Source organism: Octopus sinensis, linkage group LG7 (genome assembly GCF_006345805.1).
Source record: "Octopus sinensis linkage group LG7, ASM634580v1, whole genome shotgun sequence".
Taxonomy (NCBI): Eukaryota; Metazoa; Mollusca; class Cephalopoda; order Octopoda; family Octopodidae; genus Octopus; species Octopus sinensis.
In genome coordinates this window covers 10167053-10179552 of record NC_043003.1, presented here as the reverse complement: position 1 = coordinate 10179552, position 12500 = coordinate 10167053, and positions in this window count along the sequence as shown.

Below are 12500 nucleotides of genomic sequence, written 5' to 3'. Positions count from 1 at the left end.
CTAATTCTAATAACTGTTTACTGTAAAAGCGAAGAATACCGAAATGACATCCTCTGGCGCTAATATTGAAAGAAAAATTTTCTTTTATTAAAATGCTATTTTACGATATTATTATGTTAATAGTATAATTCTAAAATAGCAAGTGATTTTGATCAAAATACCAACTTTTTCTGGCTGTTTGGATTGACCTTCATATTGTGAAAAACTATATTGGAAGGAAACACAAAAACGAAATGTACGCAGACGTAGGCGCAGATATGCCCGTGTGGTTAAGAGGATCGGTTTGCAGCCAAATGGTTTCTGGTTCAGTACCACTTTGTTGCACCAAGAATCTGCTACAATAGCCCTGGACCGACCAATGCTTTACGTGTGAATGTAGACGGAAACTGTGTGAAAGCCTGCTGTATAAATGCATACATTTGTGTCTTTGTATGTGTTTTCACCTCGCTATACTTCTTGAGAATATTCTTGGGAAACTGCCAAAAAATCGAAGTTAAGATAAAATGACTGGAATATTCATTCGGTAAGGTAGGAATTTGGTAGGCTGCATATATACTTATCAGTGTATGATTTTGTGTTTATGTTTCTCACCTACCTATACCTATTTCTTTACTACCCACAAGGGGCTAAATACAGAGAGGACAAACAAGGACAGACATAAGTATTAAGTCGATTACATCGACCCCAGTGCGTAAATGGTACTTAATTTATCGACCCCGAAAGGATGAAAGGTAAAGTCGACCTCGGCGGAATTTGAACTCAGAACGTAGCGGCAGACGAAATACCGCAAAGCATTTTGCCTGGAGTACTAACGATTCTGCCAGTTCGCCGTCTTCTCACCTACCTATACCACCTGATAACTGATGACGTAAGTATTTCAGTCTAAGATATCGATAGACTTAAAACTATATGTACAAGGATCAGTTTGTATCACTATTACCTTTAAAGGTGGTGCCCCAGCATGGCCGCTAACAGAAGATGTAATGTATATTGTGAAGTAAAAATGTGAATTTATGTAATCGACACTATACTTTCCATTTGTTGGAGGATCGATTATAAATATAATCATCGCTTGTGCTTGTGATTTTCAACTTGTCTCAAGCATTAGGCTGGAAATGGTTTGCTCGAACAGATGGACGCCAGTGATTATGTTTTAAAAGACAGGTATTTATTTCATCAGCTTCTTTACCGAACCGTCATATTGCGGGTGCATAAACAGACCAACATCGATTGTCAAGCAATGGGTTGGGGTGAAATACTACAGACACGCACACACACACACGCACACACACACACACATACATACATACATACATACTACATACATACATACATACATACATACATACATACATACATACATACATACATACATACATACATACATACATACATAATACATACGTACATATATACATACGAATTTCCACACAGTTTCTCATTCACTCACAAAGCATTGGTCAGGACAGGTCTATAGCAGAAGACGACACAAGCCCACAGTGCCACGCAGTAGGAATGAACCTACAACTATGTGGGTGCAAAGCGAGATTCCTAACCACACAACCATGCCTACCCCTCATACATTCGGAAGAATGAAAGTTAAACTTTACGCCACTTCACAAAAAGACATCTTAAGCCATACTCCGCCAGTTATACTTTACTCAGCTCTTCACTCGTACATCTAGACTCTTGAAGAAATTTACCTATTTCGAAGCTTCTGCTTTCTGTCTGCCTCAATCTTACACCTCAGCGTCAGCTCGAACTTTCTCTAAGTCAGGTTTTACACTTTAGTACAGAATATGTATTTCATTTCCTTTTTATACGAATTTCTGTTTCAGTGTTGCTCCGGTAAGTAATAATATAGATATCAAAAATAAGAAAGCCCGCCTCTATAATTATGTATTTTGCTCAAAGAAAACGTAAATGTTTTCAAATAGCTTTTATGTTACTACTTGTTAATTAGCCGTGACAGTTCTGTCAGAGTAGATATGTTACGGACGATTGAAATAGAAAACACTGGCAACCTATAACTTAGGGGCGAAAAACAACGAGAAATGTCATTATAAGATTATCAAGGAAATATGATTTTGTATCGCGGTTCAGCGTATAATACGCGTTCTGCGATGTTTATTCCGTTTCTAATAGAAACGTATTTATAAAATGAATTAACCCCTAAATCTGGTGAGGGTTCGGTTGTCATATTTTGATTAGAAATACCAAAGGATCAATTTAGACATATTCTAAGTTTCAACTTGTTATGATACGCTAACACAAGAAACTTTGACGTGTTGGCCTTCCATGGCTTCTCATGAATTTTGATGGATTCCTATATTTAATACTTTGTGTAGTTTTTCTGAAGTGTTTACATCGACTTCGAACGATGATAAACATGTCAGCTACATTTAATGCTAAGGATGCTTTGCAGTTATGTAAGGGCCAATCATTCTTGTATAAAACATTTTCTCTACAATAGACACAAAGCCTGTAATTTTTCTCCGAGAGGACTTGGACAATGAATAGTGCTTAATTGGTACTTTCTATTATTGACTCTGAAATAATGAAAGGCAAAATCGATCCCGAAGAAATTTGAACTTAGGACATAAAGATCAACAAAATGCCGCTAAGCATTTTATCCTGCGTACTAACGATTCTGTTGCATACAAAAAAAAAAAAAGAATGTTGATTCGATTTGCTTAACATGTTCATGCTTAATTCATTACACTTTTAATTGTGGTGTCGGCTGTGGTATAATTGTAATCTAGCAACCATTTACAATTTGGTTATAACACAGCAACCGCAAGCGTTTATTTGCGTCGCTAATAAACCCGGTGAAGGTGTGAATATAACAATCTTCTTTTCCGAATTTTCTGTAAGTACAATATTTCGTCTTGATAAAAGAAACAATTGTCGTCATGTTTTGTCTGGAGTAGACGAAAAAATTCAACCTCTTACCTAGTTTTCACGCTTAGTTAAAACATATACTTCTCAGGCTGGTTACTCGTCTTCTGTGCATTGCTTCGCTTCCCTAGTCTTACTAATCTACCTCAACGATTTTACGATTCTAGTACATTTAAATCTGCATAGCCTCTTCGCCTAAATCTTCATAAATATACAACTGTGTACAAAAATAATTATATTTCGTATATTGCATAAAATTACGCATTAATCATATTCAGAGCGTCAACTGTTTAGACCGTAAGCCGATTAAGTAAAAACATTTAAAGTTTTCTAATAAAAGATTACTGCAACGGAAATAAATAGGAAAGGAAGCGCATTACACTGTCTCGAAAATACGGTCTGAAAGTTGTATTTGTTTTTAAATGAATCTTATTTAAATAAATATGCCTGTTTAAACAATATCCGTTTTAAATATAGCGATTAAGATTCATGATAATGAAACGAAATAATCGCTAAAGAATATCTTCTTAATAACTCTGTTTCCGGAAATATCTTTTGTAATAATTTACGACAGCTATGCAAATCTTATTTAGTACAATACTAATCCTTATTAGCATATCTTCAAATTTTGAACTTTCTCAATAAATTGTTGTCGCATGATATTTTATTAATACACATAATCTGGTCTTCGGCTCCTTTTATTGTAGTCAACCGCACTGCTGTAATTTGAGACACCAGCTTCCTCGATATCATTCTGTTCACGGTTTTTTTTTTCTTGCAGACGGATGTTAATTTTCGCTTGGTATCAATCACATTAATCACAACAGTCTAGAATGGTTCGCAAAAGATATATGCATCATTCGACTTCCCTAACGTATATAAATTACATTTCTTGGTTTAGGAATGCTAACTGTAAAGTTTTGTGATTTTGCAGCTTAAGAAAGTAACGAGCTGATATACTTGTTAGCACGTTTGGACAAATGGCTTAGCGGCGTTTCTCCCAGCTTTTCACTTTCTGAATTCAAATAACACCAAAATCTACTTTGTTTTTCAAACCTTCGACGTCGATAAAATAAAATACCAGTCAAGTATTGGGGTCGATGTAATCAATTAACCCATCCCTCAGAATTTCTGTCTATGAATCCCGCAACGGACTGGCACCCCTTTCAGGGGAACGTTGTGATCCCGTTCACTTATACGCTAAGGAAACAAAGTAACCGGTATTATGAGTTCAGAGGTTGAGGGAAAAGTTTCCAAAATATAGATATTGATTGCTTTTATTGACTAGGCATTGGAGTGGTTGTGTGGTAAGTAGCTTACCAACCACATGGTTCCTGGCTCAGTCGCACTGTGTTGCACCTTGGACAAGTATCTTCTACTATAGCCTCCGGCCGACCAAACCCTTGTGAGTAGATTTGGCAGACGGGAACTGAAAGAAGCCTGTCATATATATATATATATTATATATATATATATAATATATATATATATATATATATATGTATGTATGTATGTATGTATGTATGTGTGTGTGTGTGTATACGTTTCTGTGTCTGTGTTTGTCTTCCCAACATCGCTTGACTTGACAACCGAAGCTGGTGTGTTAAGTCCCTGTAACTTAGCGGTTCGGCAAAAGACACCGATAGAATAAGTACTAGGCTTACAAAAAATGAGCTCTGGGATAGATTTGCCCGATTAAAGGCGGTGCTCCAGCATGGCCACTATCAAATGACTGAAACAAAAGAGTAAAACAGTAGCAATTCTTATCAACGTACAATTTCACTAAGAAAATTGCTGGAAATTTATCGGATTTGAACCTTAAATGAATTTGAAATATATAGCTCTGTTGCAATGAGAATATCAATGACAGGATAAATTTAATATTATAAACATCCTTAGAAGGAAGACATTAATGGACTTGAATAGAAAATCATGAATACATCACGGGATTTCAGTGTGAAAAATTGAATTGTACAAAACCACGACATTAATAATGTACACCTAATTATGATGTAAAATTAAACATTATTCATAAATTTAAATGCAACAATGACCTTGAACACAGTCACAATTACATGTATAAACATGACCATAACTATACGGACAAATTTTAATACAACCAAAACCAAATCCATTATTAAATCTCCGAACAGAAACAAAGAAATCTACAAAGAGAATTGTAAGGACATTAACAGTCTAAACTATGGTTATGGGAGAAATAGTATTATCCGAAGAGAACTTTAACGATTTCAACTATAGTTTAGCTTTTTGATCTATTCGTTCGATTACACGGTGGCATTGTGTTATTGTTTTTCCAGCAACTATTGTCTTCATAGGCAATTTCATCCATATGAATAATGCAATAATTTGTGAATTAGATCAGAGGTTGAAACATAACTACGAATTAAAAGGAAATTGTAGAAAGCTATCTTACACAAAACTTATGAAATTCTGACAGCAATCGTATTGAAGTTGGCGAGTAATTGTTCTCTAAAATTTTTTAATGCTTTGTTCTGTGTAGATGCTTTTTTTTGTTTATTTTCGAATATCATAAAATGATGATAGCTAAATGAATCACGCGAAATCCTTGTTCGATATCAATAGTGAAATCACTACGAAATAGGAAGGAAAGTGAAGAGACTTACTTGAAAACTTAGACTTTGATTTGTAACCATTTTACTGTTATTTGACGTACAAAACCAGAAAACGAATTTATTGTTCAGGATTCAAATTGAAAGTACATGCATTAAAGAAACAAGACCTTGTACAAAGTACATCACAAGCATAGAAATAAATCCAAGAATCTTACATGTAATACTCTGAGTATTACAGTTATCCTCAAATACGTGTAACGACTAAAATATGTTTGACGTTAATGCGTCTGTTTGCATAGATCTATTAGAAAATAATTCGACGGCTAGGAAAACTAATTGCCATGAACAGACGTTTGAAACAAAATATCAATAATATTAGCTGAAATCTAAAATAAAAATCCATTAAAAATTAATAAGAAAACTACCCATATTTCTGCCTATTGAATAAATTCAGATCCGGAATTAGTCAGTAACAAAATAAAAGAAAGGCAGATTCATAATTCGCTAAGTGTATAATTTGTTATGGAATCAGCTACCGCTGTGCGTAAACTGCATTCGTTATCCTAAATATGTTTTGTGTAAAAAAAAACAAAGAGGAATTGATGAACAAACATACAAGTTCTAAATACAAACCTACAAATACAAACACGGACAAATAAAAGATAAAAATAAAATTAAAGTGAAAACAATTGTTTGGCTTTTTATTGAATTATTTTCGATATTGATTCAATTAAAAATACTCTCGGAACCCCTAGCATTTGCTTCCACTTTATTCCTGGGTAGATTAAGTTATGTTTAATTTTTGATATTTTCTTTACACCCAGTGCTTTCCAACAAACCCCTCATTATATCCTAGTAATCTTCATGCATCTCCGCAGATTTTCCACCCACCGCTCCACCGATTCTCAAATAGTCTTCGACAACGCACTAACAATACCCAGCATTCAATTGTCTTTTCTAAAATAGTTTTACCTTTTTCAACAGCTCAGAAAAGTTCTACACCATTAATAAACATTTATCAAAAATTCTATTTGCAGTCATCTCAGCAGTATGCATTGTGATCGCTATATTCTGCAACTTATTCAATACTTAACCATCGTCATCATTTAACGAAACTCTATATTATCTATCATTATTGCATTCTCTCTTTTCAGTGATATATTGACAGCTAGTCCGTCTGCAGATATAATTTCACTTGAAAATTCGTGAGTCATGTAGTTTTATTGAAAAAGAGTGCAGTCAATTGAACAACCCATATAATATATACTATATATGCGATCAATGCATCGTGTATTGATTGCCGAAGGATGAATGACAATCTCTGAGTAGTGGGTAACAATTACAAAGTATAAAATAAAATGTATAAAGTGTACAAAATACATTACATGAATTAAACGAGTTTTGTTGATCACCATCAAATTATTTTTGATCTTATAACCACAAATAATTACTTTAACAATCAAACTGAAGTACATTGAGTGCAATCAATTTATTTTAATTATCATATTTTTAGTGGTGAATGATTATTGTTGTAACAGTCTATGAATTTTGCATTATTCTTTGGCTCTGAAGTTTGTATTTGATTATTAAAAAAAACTGGACATTGGAAATCAGCGACTAATACTGAAAGAGGCGTCTCTGATTGGTTTATATTTGGCTAAAATATGAAGGAAATTGATGCTCTATTTGTGATATTACTTCGCTAAAATCGACTTTAAATATCTCTTCAAAGTCATTTGATTACTTTACACAATATCTTTGCAAAGCTTTTATGAATTACCCTGATTTTTGCATCGCTAGAAATATTCCATAAAAACATATCCTTTCAAAAAGTTATAAAAATTATTCCGCTAATTTCAAAACATGAATTTTCATAACTTTGTCTTTCTGTTTTCACACAAAGCATTCAGTGACGTTAATTTATCTGCTTCATTTGACACGGCTTGAAAGCATTACCTTTACAACCTTACATAGTAACAATATGGATTCGTACTCAAATATGGACTGTTTCTTGAGCTTCTGGGAATTTCAAGGTCTATCACTTATATTTCGAAGTGTGAGCTATAAATAGGGCTTGTTCCAGTGAGATACACAAGCGCAGGTTATAACGAGTGCATTAATTAATCGTGAGGCTATTTTATGATATTCTGTGTTATCTGTATTGACTACATACCAGGATGCTTTGCATGTACAATGAAGCATTTCCTCAAAACGGTGTCTGGAGGAGTTTTAAATACTTTTGTTAGAATGATAAAATAGGTGGCACGATTTATGCGAATTAAAGCGACTGTACAAATATATTTCATGCTGTTAGCTTTTATTTAATCGGCTTACGCTCTAAACAGTTGATGCTATGGATATGATTAATGCGTACTTTTACGCAATATATGAAATATAATTATTTTTGTACACCGTTGTATAATTATGAAGTTTTAGGCGAAGTGGGTATGCAGATTTGAATCTACTAGAATCGTAAAATCATTGAGGTAGATTAGTAAGACTAGGGTAGTGAAGCAATGCACAGAAGTATTTTTCCTGCTCTTTTACTCTCTTTTACTCTTTTACTTGTTTCAGTCATTTGACTGCGGCCATGCTGGAGCACCGCCTTTAATCGAGCAACTCGACCCCGGGACTTATTCTTTTGTAAGCCCAGTACTTATTCTATCGGTCCCTTTTGCCGAACCGCTAAGTAACGGGGACATGAACACACCAGCATCAGTTGTCAAGCAATGCTAGGGGGACAAACACAGACACACAAACACACACATACATATATATATATATATATACATATATACGACTGGCTTCTTTCAGTTTCCGTTTACCAAATCCACTCACAAGACATTGGTCGGCCCGGGGCTATAGCAGAAGACACTTGCCCAAGATGCCACGCAGTGGGACTGAACCCGGAACCATGTGGTTGGTTAGCAATCTACTTACCACACAGCCACTCCTGCAATATATGAAATATAATTATTTTTGTACACGGTTGTATAATTATGAAGTTTTAGGCGAAGTGGGTATGCAGATTTAAATCTACTAGAATCGTAAAATCATTGAGGTAGATTAGTAAGACTAAGGAAGCGAAGCAATGCACAGAAGTATTTTTCATGTTGTTAGCTTTCATTTTAAACACCGCCATTTTATGCTATATTAATGACTATCTCATTTATGGTGGTCTGCTTCCCTGTTCGAAGCACATCTCATTATTTACGTCAACTTTTCGTGCATTTCTTATTTTGTTAAAGCAACAGATGTCGCAAGTCAAGTTGCTATTTTCGATGCACTTCAATTTTCCATATCGTCTCCTCCTATTATAACAATTGCTACTTGTTTGAAACTGTTCTGCGTAGTTAATACTAGGAGCCCGAGGCGGCATTCCCAGTGACGACGGAATTCTATCTTTATTAAAAGTAAAATCTCTCTCGTGCGAAGAAACGGATATACATGTACACACACACATATGCATATATATATATATATATATATATATATATCTTTAGGGATATTATGATAAAACTAAATCCACTTACTACACAAGAAAAAAGAATATAAGGGGGAACTCAAGAAATGCATTGTAAGAAACCATATGACACTATCAACATCCTTATCATCATCATCATCGCCAACATCATTATAATTATTGTAACCTTCAATGACAACAATAACAACGACAACAACTATAACAAATCATAAATTCTGAGAGAAATATCAGCTCTGTCGTCAACATATTCCGTTGTCTCTCCATCTCATCGTCATCATCATCACCACCACCGCCAGCACCGTCATCATCATCATCATCATCATCATCATCATCATCATCATCATCATCATCATCATCACCACCACAACCACCACCACCACCACCACCACCACCACCACCAACCACCACCACACCACCGTCGTCGTCGTCGTCATCATCATCATCATCATCATCATCATCGTCATTATGAGCAGCAGCAACAGTAGCAGTAATCAATTCAGAAACGCAACAAAAACAACTAATAAAAGGCAGAAACAAATGAGAACATGGTTCTTCGCTAACCGCAATGATACGAATCGTTTGCTCTTCCTTTTTTACAATTTTTTCAAAAATACAAACCGTAAAACAATTACAATAAAAAAATACCTGAAAAGCTGCTGCATCTGCTGCAACAATAACATCAGCGGTAAGAAGGAGGAGGAGGAGAAGGGAAAAAAAAACACAGCAAAAGATCAACAACAATATAAAGAAGAGCATCAAGGAAGATAACATAAAGAAAATTATTCGGATGTCTCTGCAATTTATTAGCAGTCGTATAAGTGACATCTGATAAATAAATGTCTCCAAGAAAACGTGAAACATGTGTCAAGGACTTTTTTATCGAAAGATTTTCTTTTGTTTCATAATGGCATCAGAATGAGTTTAATGTCACTGTCTTTTCTAATTATAATAACAGCTAGAAGACTGGTTAGATTAAATTATTCTGTATAAATATTTTGTCACCATGACCTTATCACTAGTCATGGTTTTGATTTTTGATTTGATTTTGATTTTTCCAGTTTCAGCTTATGAGCTGTGGCCATGCTGGGGCACCGCCATTTGGTGTTGCTACTTGGTTTCACTTCATGAAGGCTTTCTAGCAGCTGCTATTTGGTGCATGAGAGAGTTCGATGCAGCTGCCCTCATCTGCCCCTCCTGCCGTGAAGTTGGTTCATCTGGGACACCTGACAGGAAGAGATCCAGCTTCATATAAAGGTTTATAAATTTATTTTATAAATTTTAAGCTAGCGATATTATTTATACTATTGAGGAGGGGAACTGGCAGAACCGTTAGCACGCCGGGCGAAATGCGTAGCCGTATTTCGTCTGCCGTTACGTTCTGAGTTCAAATTCCGCCGAGGTCGACTTTGCCTTTCATCTTTTCGGGGTCGATAAATTAAGTACCAGTTATGCACTGGGGTCGATATAATCGACTTAATCCGTTTGTCTTTCCTTGTTTGTCCCCTCTGTGTTTATCCCCTTGTGGGCAATAAAGAAATAAGAATCGATAATCTGTCGAAGTAAAATGCGGCATTTCGTACGTCTTTACGTCCTGATTTCAAATCCAGCCGAAGTCCACTTTTTGCCTTTCATCCTTCTGGGAGCGATAAAATAAGTACCAGTTGAGTACTGAGGTCGATGTTATCGATTTATCCCCTTTCCTGAAAGTGCTGGCCTGGTGCCAAAATTGGAAACCAGTATTTATAATACTGGTTTCAAATGTTGGCACAGGGCCAACCTTTGTTAGGGGAAGGAAAACTGGTACTTATGTCATCGACCCTGAGAAGATGAGACGTAAAGTCAACATTGGCGGCAGTATTATAAATATTATTGTGAATCAGGTCTCATGGCTCTTGTTGTATCAGTCCAAGCCTAGAAGACGACAGAGCGGGACTTGTTTTTGCATTAATGATATCCATTATAATAACAACCTCAGGTTGCCTTTTGGAATCACTTAGCGATCGAAAACGTCTAAGGGAGTTACCGAAAATCCGATGAATGGAACCCTAAGGTATATATGTACAGTTATACTTAATGAAGATCTTCTGCGTCTCCGTGGATAATGCGAACTTATTGACTTGTGTTTCCTTCGTGGTATACCCGTGTATGGAGAGGTGGTAAGCGTACTCGGGGTAAGAGACTTACTTCTGAAAACAGCTTAGTCATTGCAGAGGGCGCTACGCCAATGTTTCGGTAATATCGTCGTTCAACAATGAAAAAGGCCAACGATTATTGTGAATATAGCATGATATTAATGCTTTGTTTGTGAAACCACAGACGACACTTCAAAATCACTGATATATCAAACATTGAAATGAACAATGAGATATTTCATTTTGAAAAATACAATTTAGATAAAATTCAATTGGCGCAAGAGTGGCTGTGTGGTAAGTAGCACATATTTCTGGGTTCAGTCCCACTGCGTGGCACCTTGGGCAAGTGTTTTCTACTATAGCTTCGGGCCGACCAAAGCCTTGTGAGTTGATTTGGTTGACTGAAAATGAAAGAAGCCCGTCGTATATATGTATATATATATGTATGTGTGTATGTGTGTGTGCGTGTGTGTGTGTGTGTGTGTGCGTGTGGGTTTGTGTGTTTGTGTTTGTCCCCCAACATTGCTTTACAACCGATGCTGGTGTGTTTACGTCACCGTAACTTAGCGGTTCGGCAAAAGTGACCGGTAGAATAAGTACTAGGCTTACAAAGGGGTCGATTTGCTCGACTAAAGGCGGTGCTCCAGCATGGCCACAGTCAAATGACTGAAACAAATAAAAGAATAAAAGAGTAAAAGAGACGGTAATTAAAAGATAGATTAAACAATTAAAACGGAGTCCTACAATGGAGTCAGGTTTAGTGAGTCACGTAACTGATTTGATTCTAGAGACACCAGGGAAACCTTAGTCGTATACAAGATCCTCAAGAGCCAAAAAGCCAAGTTGGACTAATTTCAGTGTAAGCTATATTCTTCAAGTCCGGTCTTGCACTTAGAAATATAATCTAATAAAAATCTGTGTCTAAGAACAATTAACTGTAAACAACCATGTCATTTGTGTGCTGAAGGTAGAAATAGTTTCAAACTTTTATCAGAAGGCCATGAATTCCGGGGGAGGATTGTAAATCGATTACATCGATCCATTGCTCAACTAGTTTTTATTTTATCGATCGCGAGAGGATGAAAGACAAAATCGATTTCAGCGGAATACGAACTCAGGACGTAATGACGCATAAAATGGCGCTAATCATTTCACTCGGTCTGCTAATGATTCAGTCAGCTCGCCACCCCCGAGTTGTTGAATATCTCACTTATAAATGGATATGACTTAGATACACATTATACCGGTAATAGGAAATACACCACTGATTCCACGGCATGAGACAACCTCCATGTGTCCACTCAAGTCAATAGATATAGAAATAGAAATCAAAACACCTCACACTTGTGAACAAAAAAGAAAATCTACATTAGTTAATTTAATACTATTTGG